Here is a 12,808-nt window from a genome sequence, read left to right as displayed (position 1 = left end):
AGGACATTTAATATAACTAACTGATTGTATTCATCTGAAATAAGAAATTCATATACACCTAGGATGGCTTGAGGGTAAGTAAATAATGGGGTCATTTTCAATTTTGAGTGAACTATCCCTTAGTCAAGGTACACTGTAAAAAAACAATTTGTTGATTCAACTTAAAATAATTTGTTACCTGGCTGCCTTAAAATTTTAAGTTCAGTCAACTCAAAAAAGTTTATTCAACTTGAAATGTTAAATTATACTAAGTGACAACTTAGATATTTGAGTTGAATCGACTTCAAATTTTAAGGCAGCCGTGTTACTTACCCATCTGTTAAGTTTAGCAAGCACAAATATCTAAGTTGTTACTTAGTACAACTTAACATTTCAATTTGACTAAACTTATTTGAGTTGACTGAACTTAAAATGTTAAGGCAGCAGGGTAACAAATTATTTTAAGCTGACTAAACAAATTGTGTTTTTTATTTTTTCCAGTGTAGGAATGACATTTCTGTCATCATTTACTCACCCTCTTGTTGTTCTAAAACTGTATGGCTTACATACACTTACTTACTTACTTCTGTGGAGCATTAAAAAGATTATTTAAAGAATGTTTCAGCTGTTATCATCTATGTTAGGAGGTACTAGGGTCCAAAAGAATATTGGACACAATATAATTTTGTGTTCCAATGAAGAAGGAAAGCCATACAGGTTCATACATATGTGGATATCACATTCCAAAGATCTGATGTCGTCTGGAGAGTTTTAACTTTTCAAAAGCAGTGGTGTTTTATTAACGGGGCTGACAGCCAAGAACACAGGAGATATCTTCTGTCCAGGCCCTTGCTGATTTGTGAAATTCTGTTTCATTCCCTGAAGCCTGGATCATATCTACATTGTACTCAGCATATTATTTGTCATTTGTGATTATCATTGATTTGTGTTAGTCTAGTCTGCTCTGGCCAAATCTGGTTAAAACTGACTTTAAAGTCGGCATGATACAGCAATTGCCATCTTTATTCCCTTATTGTAACCTATGAAGAATGACTACTGCTCGAATGAGAAAAAATCTAGGGTGGGTTTTGATTTTGTCCACTGGGAACTGATTGGATCATTGCAATTTGCTATATTCACTGCTGCAATCACATGTGATTTACAGGTTGCTAGAGAGGAGAAATCATAATCACACGTCATCAGAGAGGAAATGTCATTGCAAGGGAAGGTTATTGTTTTTGGTTAAAGATCAAGTTTTTTTAGGATATATAGTTTAGAATAAACCCTTTAAAAGATAAGTTCACTTACAGAATAAAAAAAAAAATCCTGAAAATTTACTAACCCCCATGTCATCCAAGATGTTCATGTCACTCTGTCACAAAGAAATGAAGGTTTTTGTGGAAAACATTCCAGGATTTTTCTCCATATAGTGGGCTTCAATGGGGATCAATGGGTTGAAGGTCCAAATTGCAGTTTCAATGCAGCTTCAAAGGGCTCTGCACAATCCCAGGCGAGGAATAAGGGTCTTTTCTAGTGAAACAATCTGTCATCTTCTAAAAAAAAAATAAAAAATGTATACACTTTTAACCACAAATGCTCATCTTGCACTAGCTCTGTGATGCTCGTCTATGACTTCACGCATCCAGTTCAAAAAGGTAGTGTAGGGCAAAAAACTTGAATTTTCTCCTTCAATTTAAAATGGTTTGACATTGATGTTTTACTTTTCTTTGTAAAGGGTGTTTGACTTTCTTTGCACATTCACTTTGTAAACTCTGGATCGGTACTTACGTCACCTACATCACGCGTGACCTTTCTAACGTGATTTTGTAATGCATGAGGTCGGGCTTGTGCAAGACGAGCATTTGTGGTTAAAAAGTATATACATTTTTATTGTTTTAAGAAAATGACTGATCGTTTCACTAGATAAGACACTTATTCCTCGTCTGGGATTGTGTAGAGCCCTTTGAAGCTGCATTAACACTGCAGTTTGGACCTTCAACCCACTGATCCCCATTGAAGCCCACTATATGGAGAGAAATCCTGAAATGTTTTCATCAAAAACCTTTATTTCTTTGTGACCGAAGACAGAAAGACATGAACATCTCGGATCACATGGGGGTGAGTAAATTATCAGAAAATATTTATTCTGGAAGTGAACAAATCCTTTAACGTTCCATAAAAATAAGAATTGTCAGTTTTGATTTCATGGTTCATAGCTGCCTCCATGTTGAGGTCACATGATCAACTGTGTCTTGTTAAGCTTCAAGGGGTCAAGGTTTGGCTGGTTAACATGGTTCAGTTAACCCCTGCTGGTAGATTCTGTAAATATACCATTCTTCTGGGGAAAAAAACATGTTTGTACATTGACGACCATTTAAAAGTAGTTGTGTATTTTAAAATAAGTTTATCTGCAACACAACACAAGATAGTCAAACAACTGCAGTTAAGATGAATGGGAATAATAGCAAAAGAACTCCTCCAGGTATTATAGACTTTCTTGGGAAACATGTCAGTCCATGATCACATAATCACTGGGCTGAAATGGTAGACCATTTCACAGATCAGTTCATTATTCAATCTCCAGTCTTTATCCCAAGAGAAGATCCAAAAGAAAGTGGAGATCCAGCACTCCATGTTATCTCAGACATGTCATTTGTCTTGTGCTGGATCTCTTTAATATCCGGCCCTCTAATGTTTCCATGTTTGACCTCTTTGGGGGGAAAAAAAAAACAAAAAACAAAGACACTGATATAAGTGAACATGGAAACACATCTGCTGCTGCCTGTATTTCACTTGAACTTCTAAATGTCAAGCAACACTGTTGTGTACACAAGAGAAGAAGAAACCGAGACAACAGATGCTTCCACACGTAATCTAACGCGATCATCAGGCAAAACAGCATAAAAACTGTGTAACGTTATGGAATAAAATGTCAACACATGAAGAGGTAATAATGACTGTCAAGCCTTGGGGTGTTGAACGACTCCATTTCTGTTTTGATTATATAATTCTGAATCCAATTCATAGTCTTTTTTCAGCTTTTTATTCAAAATGTTGTTTCTTTCTTTTTTATTCTTTTCTTAATTTATGAAACTAATCCAAGTGTTTATAAAAAAGAATGCATGAAGCTAGAATAAAACTGTTTTTGTTTACAAGCAGATACCCTGTTCTTTCTTTTGATGTTTTGTATGTTCAGATATTCACATAACAAATATATACAAATTAATACCTAAATACAAAAAAACATAGATGTAAACTAGTTGTGTACTCAAAGTTTACTACCGTTATACTTAAAAGTATACTTAAAAGTATACATTTATATACTAGAAAGTGGGCCAATTTAGTCCCAAGGAGTACTGAAATAGTACACTTACAAGTATACTACTAGTACACTCATATTTGTATACTTACTACATAAAGTATACTTAAAAATATACTTGAACTTTACTGAAGTATTCTTAATAAAATAAACTTGAAATATACTTATTTCTGGTAAGGGGAGACTTTCTGTGTGATCTTTCTGGCTCCTTCTTTAGGAGATATCTGAGATATCTTAACACTTCATAGCACTTTATTAGCATGATCTTTCACAGTTATTAATTTCTTTTTTGGGTTGTTTATCCTTTTATAGGAGTAATTCATAATTTCCTTGTCTGCAACCTTACTGATACAAATTCATAGGGGGTCAGGAAGATTTTCTATTATTATTTTTAAATGAAGTCTCTCATGCTCACCAAGGCTGCCTTTATGTGATCAAAATACAGTAATGAATTATGCGAAGTGGCAAATCAGATTTCTGTCAGATGTTAACACTAGCCTTTAAGAGGATGCACCATTTCTTGAATATATGTCAGTGTATTTACATTAAATAAACCTGACAGAAGTTATAAATACGTTCTTTGGTAAGTGCAGCAGCATAGCTAATGTGCTGTAGTACACAGTTTATTTTGACCGAGGTCCGGACTTGAGATACTCCAGATGGCATGGCAGCCGCTTCTGTTTTATCACCCTAATTAAAAAATGTGACGCTTGTTTAAGTGCTGTCTTACACCCTGACAAGGTGCGGGAGGAGGCAAAAAGACTACTAGTGTAACTTTACAGTTTGCAAAATAGCTACAGCCCAGTAGGAGTTATTTTATTAAACCCTTTAAATGACCAGGTCTGTAAACTTCAGTCGGTTCTGCGAAAGAGAAAAACTGAGAACTGCTGCCGCTCTTGTGGTTAACTTTATTGGACACTGTGCGGTAAAGTTAACTGTTTTGGGAGGAAATATTCAGTCTCAACCAAACCTGATGACAAAACTTGGTGATCCAAAGCAAAAACTCATTAAAAAAATCTCTTTAATTCACAGAGGCCTGGATCCTTTCCTGGAGTTCCCGTATGCATACTTGTGCTAGTGTGAGTCGCAGCATGTGAGTTCACGCCTATAGACGTACTGTTGAAGGCTTATGCACACAGCAACTGTGTAAGGCGAAGTTTGTTAAATTGTCTTTAGAAGGCGAGTTAGCGAAAAGCATGTTTTCTTTGGAGCCAGTGTGAGATAATAGGAAAAGAAAAAAGCCATTACAGTTTGAGCCCTGGCATGCATTCATGGAAACTGAAATGGACTGAACCGTGGCCTTTGATGATTTTAGTGCAGATGTGACATTAGCAGCAGGAGCAGTTACAGCCTCTGAAGAGAGTACAGACCACTTTAATATAGTCCCTTTATATTAAAACAGGATCCCTGTGTTCATCAAGTGCCTTGTGTTTGACTTAGATTTAAATCTTAAATATCTAAAATATATGTTATAATGGGAAAATCGATTTTCTGCAAATAAAATCTACTTTTAATAACCTATGTTTTGAAAGTTCACTAGAGGGTTGTGGCATTTTCTAATGATTTCTTAACTGTCTTAATTGCTGCCCTCGACTAAAGATTATTCTGGTTGACTCGTTCATTTTAAGCATTAGTCGACTATTAGTCGCACATTTATTAATAAGCCATTTAAATCATAATAATGAGCCTTTAATTGCCTACAAAGACTAATAAGCGCTCGAGTGCGCGCATAAAGCTTGCCACATCACAACGGCAGAAGTAATGATTATCAGTGTGTCAGGAAAAAACAGTAAGGAGGCTGCATTAACATTTTAATTAATTGATAAACTATTGCTTTCTTTGTTTTGGGCTTAAGAGATAAAGTCTCTTGGAGACTGAAATGGCAGAAAACGCATTCTGTTTGCTTTCATTATTTTACAAAAGCGCAGTGTTTTGTTGTTATTGTGAGTGCACACAAACAAACGTAGAGTCTTTACAGATTTAAAAGATATATTATTCCTATCTGTATGACCAGAAATGGAGTATCTTAAGAGCAAGTGACCGCACCAGCGCCTCCATTTGTCATCCAGTAAGCGCGCTATTATTCAGCTTCCTTAGATTGAGCAGCCATGTAAAGTTACTACTACTTACATATTTCAGATGATAAGCCATATTTGAGGTTGATGAATGATAGTGTTTGGATGTCCAACCCAATGTACTGTATTACCACATAGTCCAGCTGTTTACAATCTGTCCCACCACAGACTGCGTGACTTCACCAATTCCTGTTGATTTTTTTTTCCCACAGACTAAGTGACTAATAAAATTTTGGTCAACCAAGCCTCTTCTCGTCGACTATTAGGGGGCAGTCATACTTAAGTCTTATTCTTAAAATACATTTACTTGAGAAGCAAAATTAAGATATTATGCAAGTCTTGTTTTCTGCCTTACTTTTAAAAAATGTCTACCAATGTGGTAAGTTTATTCTTCTTACCCTATTAACAGCGTAAAGTACAGAAGCCCATTTCCACCACTGAATAAAATAAAAATAAAAACAAAAAAAATTGAAAATGCGACTTTTTATCTCACAATTCTGACTGTTTTTCTTGCAACTGCAAGTTCACATTTTGCAGTTCTGACCTTTTTTCTCAGAGTCACAATTGCGAGATATAAACTCACAATTCTGAGAAACAAAAGCCATAATTGAGCGTTTACATCTCGCAAATTTTGAGGTTTTTTTTCTTGAAACTATGAGTTTATATCACAATTCTGAGAAAAGGTCAGAACTGTACAATTATATCGTACAGTTCTGACCTTTCAACTAGCAATTGCAAGTCAGAACTGCAAGTTTGTATCACACAATTATTAAACAATTATGAGAAAAAAATGTCAGAATTGTGAGATACAAACTTGCAACTGTGAGAAAAAAAGTCAGAATTGTGAGATTAAAAAGTTGCAATTACCTTTTAATTTTTCATTGTTCAAGACTTAAAACAAGACTTAATATCTTAAGTAATATTGCTTCTTAAGTAAATGTTTCTTGATTATTTAAGAATATTTTGATATTTGTACTGGAAAACAGGACAAAAAATGTTCTGTCTTCCTCAGCCTTTGTGCAGTAAATTTGTCAGCATGACTGTAAATTGTGGTCAGAGAAAATTTGTTGGGATTTTGTGATCAGATTTCTGTAAGTGTACATGTTCTTACATGAACAATTCTTTCCAAACTGACTCCATCTTGCTGTGTCTCAATAAAGTCTGAGGCCATGATTTACTAACATCTCAAATAAGTATGCTAATGCACTTGTGCAGTCTAACAGATTGCATGTGTGCTTCATAGGCATATTTGGGGTGATTTATTATGAATAAATGTGCAAATAATAGGTTTGGACATGCTCAAATTTAACAGTGCTGTAAAAAATTGTTGTTATGAAATGGCATGCAGAAAATGTCAGTTTTGCTTGACAGATATCCCCGAAATAGCTATCCTGATATAGCACCCTTGTCTTTGTGACAGCCTCTGGCTCTGTTAACTATAAAATATGAGAAATATGAGCACAGGCTGCTGTCAGATTCTTTGTCTAGCCAATCAGAAGCACTTTTCCCCTGTCAATCATTACGGATGTTCACAAGCCAGACCTTATATGGAAAGTCAGGAAGCTGAGAGTGTCAGTTTGTCATGTTAGCACACTAACGTTGCTTTTGACAGCTGACGTTACAGTGTTTATACAAGGTCAGTGTAAAGCTGAGTTCACAATTTGGGTTTGCTGACATCAAATTTAGTGTTTATTTTCTTTTCCTTGCCTGTAACATTGAGATAACAGTCTCACAACGTCTCAGTATGTGTGTGTGCATGTCTTTGGAGGGAGGGATTTTGTTAAAATGGGCCATGTCTAGCAGCCAAATCTAGAGGAAGTCAGATTAATATATATTTTTAGGAGGCACACCTCAAATTGTATATATATTAAAAAGCTATCTCATCCAAAAATAATAATTGTAATATGTACTTAGGAAGACATTTTGAAAATTAGCCTTTTTTCACTGAACTGACAAAAAAAAAGTTAATTAAAAACAAACAAATGGGTCAACTGTCACTTTAAGGGAGTAGTAGATCATTTAGAAATTTGTTATGTTTTCATATGATTTTACACATGCAAACCTTTTGTAAACTAGGTCCTAAGAGTCTTGAAAGCTGCTGGGAAGCAGCTTGTCACCAGGGTCCCATTGCTTTATTCCATAGAGTGTCTCTCCCAGGACTGTGAGACACTATGACAACCCAGAGGTTACATATTTCCCTGTGAGCTCTCTGATAGTGGCATTAAAAACAAGCCTGCAAAGGAGCGGTTTCTGTGATTCTCCCCAAGGATATGAGGTCAAAGGAATGTTCCCCAACTGCCAGAGCTTCCATTTCAGACCGCTCTGAGGCAGTGTGACTTCCTGTGGATGGTGGGAGAGACTGGGATTGGCTGTATAAGCCGGTCCAGAAGGGAGTGGGCAAATAATGTGACTCCCGGTGACTCACTTAAGCTGTTTCATTCACAGTTGTTGAAATGTTGAAGTCTGGGACTGCTGATGCTCTGTGTTCAAAACTTAAAAGGAAAGTTCATCCAAAAAAGAAAACTGAGTCATTTACCCTCTTCTGTTGTTTTAATGCCAAAATATCCTTCTTTCTTTTTTAGACTTCAAAGGGAGAAATGTTTGTACTCTGCACTTTCTTCACTAAATTGAATATCTCCAAACTGTCATGACAGTTAAAATGCAATACACATGTGAATGCAATAACTAGTTGCATGTCAAAGAAGTAAGTACACGGATTGTATTTTGTCAAGAAGACAAGATGAGCGTTTGACATCAAAAAGTATATAAATTGTATTATTTTTATGAAAATAACTGAGCATTTCGCTAGATAAGACCCTTTCTCGCCTGGAATCATTTACAACCGCATTTGGGATCGTTTGAAGCCGCATTTAAACTGCATTTTGGAAGTTCAAAACCGGGTCACCATATCAGTCCATTATGGAGAAAAATCCTGAAATGTTTTCCTCAAAAAACTTAATTTCTTTATGACTGAAAAAAAGAAAGACATTAACATTGTGAATGACAAGGGGGTGAGTACATTATTTGTAAATTGTTGTTCTGGAAGTGGACTCCTCCTTTAATTTTTCTTGGGCAAGTCAGTGTGAACTGCTGTGCCAATAAATTTTCTGGAACATGCAGCCGTGCACAGAATGGCCAAGGTCAGGATTTTATTAAATAATAAAATAAATGTTGATTTGTTTTTCACTAAACCTTTTTATACCCTCAGAAGACTTGGAACATACAACACGTGTCGCATAAGACCATTCTGTGACACTTTTGCATCTTTTTTTTTTAAATGCTTGATGCTGGTTGCTATTCATTGCCATTATAGACCAATTTGGAGTAGACATCACAGTTATGCACTTGCAGCTGTGCGCACATTGTGGTGGCAGAAAAACACTGGTAAGAAGTGGAGTGAAATGGGTATAATCCATGGAATAAGACAAAAAAACTATTTTAGTGCGGACTTTATAACTTTTTATAACGATTTAACTAAACAATAGTGACTTTGTCAATTCTCAGGAGAAAAAAAAGCCAGAGCCAAGGGGGAAAGAGAGAATGACTGGTTGATTTTCCTTATCAGAATTGTGAGATTTAATCAGAAATAAGTCAGAATTTTGAAATATAAACTCAAATTTACCTTTTTTTCATTCTTTTATTCCATGGCTCCATAGACTACTATTTGAAAACTGTCATTTTCTGCAATCAGATAAGCTCTGCCTAAAAAAAAAAAAAAAAAAATCATCACTGTTTGCAAACACTGAATTGGTCTATATGGGTGAGCGTGAGTGGGACATTTTATTATATTTCTCTTTTTGTGGTTTGAAAAAGAAAAAAGGGCATATGGCATTGGAATAACACAAGGGTGAGTAAATGATCATTTTAATTTGGGGGTGAAAATCAGTTAGATGTATTTGATGTGCAGTAGCTGGGGAAACACTTACAATTAATATGAGACCAACCATGCTTTAAAAGAAAAGTTGATGCAAAAATAAAAGAATCTGTCATTAGTTACTCACCCTCAAGTCGTTCCAAACGCAAAAGACCTTCATTCATCTTCAGAACACAAATGAAGATATTTTTGATGAAATCTGAGAGCTTTCTGACCCTGCATAGACAGCAACGCAACCGACACGTTTTACGGCTCAGAAAGGTATTAAGGACATCCTTAAAATAGCATGTGCTACTCTCGCAAATTCGTGACTGAAATCGAAGAGAAGAAATTGTTAGTTTTTTGTAGTAGTTGTTTTTGTTTTCTTCGCACACAAAAAGTATTATTGTAGCTTCATAGCATTACATTTGAACCACTGATGTCACATGGACTATTTTATCGATGTCCTTACTACCTTTCTGGGCCTTGCATGTGTCAGTTACGTAGCCGTCTACGCAGGATCAAAAAGCTCTCAGATATCAAAAAATATCTAATATCTAAAATATCTTAATTTGCATTTTGAAGATGAACAAAGGTCTTGTGGCTTTGGAACGACATGAGGGTGAGTAAATGACAGAATTTTTATTTCAGGGTAAACTATCGCTTTAAGAAAGTTTAGAAGTTACACCATCACACTTTCCATTTTGGCTATTGTTGTGAAATGAAAAATGGATCATACGCCATTTATTATACAGTTGCATTCACAAAATTGAATAATTTATGGCATACTTTGACAGTTTGCACCTTTAAATGGTCAAAGCCTGCCAAGTGTGGAAACTGCTAAAAAGCTGCATTGTTTCTCAGTCCGAAGTGAGTTAACATCACTTTTCCCCTGCAGTTCCATAAAAACACAAACAAGCTGACCCTCTCTCCAGAAAGGAAATTATGTTTGTCTAGACAGGATATAGCGTGGCACAGTAGGCCTGAGGCAGTGGCACCTGCTACTCTTAGGCCATTTATCATTTTATTTTTAAAAATGAAATAGTTTGGGATAAACTATATCTTAAAGTGTAAGTAGTACAATGTCTGTAACTTGCATGTGTATTAACAAGTATTATATTTGTACTCTGTTTGAATAATCATACTATTTAATATTTTATTATATTATAGATATTTCTTTCGCCAGCTTTCAAACCTTCATGCTGTTTTACGGTACACCTTTAGACAACTTAGAAGATGTATATATTAGAGATCTTTTTTTGAAATCTTCCGATTTCATTTGTCAGCTCTGTTTACTTGACTAATCGTGGGTGACATGTAACATCTCTTGTGTTTGCATTTATTTGAAATGGTCAGAACACAGTCTCCTGTTTGTTTATGCTGGTCAGAGTTGGCATAAATGCCAATGTTATTGTAAGTGAATCACTGTTGCAGTCGCGCTGTCAAGATGGTGCCACATCAAATAAACTGTTTATAATTCCAGCTTTATAGTCACAGTGTCCAAGCTTGTGGTCAGATTTATAAATTCAGGCTAATCCGAAAGAGCATGCAGCTTGAGATTCCTCTTCGGCTTGCATGTTTCAAAATGCAGTTTCACATTTCGACAAACAAGTTCTTTGTTCGTATAGCATTTAGATTTTCAGATTCTGACACAAGATGAATCACAGTTAAACTCCTGGGTATAGGGGCTTTTCTTTAAGGAGGTTTAATGGTTCTTCCAACCATCATAATCATAAATAACCGTTATTATTATGAATTTTGTGGTGGAAGTCAATCTAGTTCTTCCATTGTTGAAACTCATGCATCAGACATTTTCTTGTCAGCAGTACTTTGGCAATGACCTCCATCCATCATGCCAGGAGGTTTCTGGAGTCTGTGGCGCCAGCAGGCCTTCTACGTCTCTCAGTGAGTCCTCAATGAGGTCTTCAGTTTTTCTGGAACCCCCCCGGGACTCCGGCCAAACTTATGATCCGTGTAGCTGGTTCTGGAGCACGCCACAAAGGAGCAGACGGGAGAAACAGCCCAGTTTCAGTAGGTCATGTGTACTGGGTTTGGGTGTCAGTTAGATGATAGATACTGCTGATTAAGTGAATACAGATGCATGAGGCTCAGTTTATGATTGCAAACCCACAACAGGACAATTAGTTGGGGGGGAAACGCTAGTAACAGCAAGAATAATGACTTAAACTTCATACTAAGTAATCATATATGAACTCACGTCATAATGAGTCATATAGACTATTTTTTGGTGGTTGAAGATAATAGCTAGGGCTACACAATTAATCAAAATAAAACTGAAATCACTGTGCTCGTAGCACATGCACTTCAATTGCACGCAAAATGCGGCGGTACACGCTGTAGCCTGTATCATTTCATATTAAAGCATGAATTGAACTACAAGCATGCTTGTCAGATTTGGGTCACGTTCAGCAGCAGCAGCTCTTAAAGTAATAGCAGCCAAATACCCTAATAATCAAAGTATTTTCAAGGATTTATCTATAATTAACTTAGTATTTAGTGTTTAATAACTTTATTCAATTTCTGTATATTTCCTTCTTACTTTCCTACACTCTAAAAAATGCTGGGTTATTTTTTTGGGTTATTTTTAATATTCTTCCCCATGTGCTGGGTTTTTTTTTTTTTTACATAAATGCTGGGTTCAACTTGCTGGGTCATTTTATTGGGTTATTTTTAATATTTTTTTCCCAGGTGCTGGTTAGTTTTTCTGTACCTAAGTTGCTGGGTAATTTTTAACGCTGGGTTATTTTTTTTCCTACCCAACCGCTGGGTTAAGCCTGAGTTACAGTCAGAGCACAGGCTTTTTGAGTCCTCTGCAGGAGAAAGTGGTTCTCAGCGCCACAGATTTGCATGTCTTCTGCGTAATAAAGGTTTGTATACATTTTATTTCATTTACTCATTTAATGGTTTTGTAAACTGTATTATTTTACACAACGCAACATAAGGACGAGATGTCAGTCAGCTGCGTCAGCAGCAGTTGTTTCGCAGGATGGAAACACCTTTTGCCTTGCATAAAATATACAGATTTTATTCATTATTGTACTGAGATTAATCTTAAATTATGTTGTCTAATGTCAGTACTGTTTGTTTATGGGTAGTTTTGGCATGTTTCAGCTACAAGTGAAACGTGAGGCCGCGGTCTGAAGTTCACAGTTAACTTGGCAAACAGCAGCCTTTCACTGGCTCAGATTTCAGCGGCATGACCGGCATGAGAATTAGCGCTATTTTGGTAAAAAGTGATTACAGAGAAGTTGAATACACGAAAATTAAAATTCTACTTTAAAGTGTTACATTTTTTAAGTCTAAAATGCTTGTTAAATGAGTTAAACTAATGATTATAAACTGTGTTGTATTCACCCAAATAAATTAAATTTGTCTTGTATTTTGTGCATGTGTTCTTGCTTAATAATAAACGTTCATCTTTTTATTATTGCTGTTGCCTCAAGTAATTCTGTGCTTTCAGCTCCAGTCCAGTCCATTTTAAACCAGCAATATGATCATTTCTAAACAATATAATAAAAAAAAAAACAGCATGTTTGGTAAAAACATTTAAACCTACCAGCT

This window comes from Labeo rohita, chromosome 5 (assembly GCF_022985175.1).
Source record: "Labeo rohita strain BAU-BD-2019 chromosome 5, IGBB_LRoh.1.0, whole genome shotgun sequence".
NCBI lineage: Eukaryota > Metazoa > Chordata > Actinopteri > Cypriniformes > Cyprinidae > Labeo > Labeo rohita.
The sequence above is the reverse complement of the archived record's forward strand: the minus strand, read 5'-3'. Positions refer to the sequence as shown.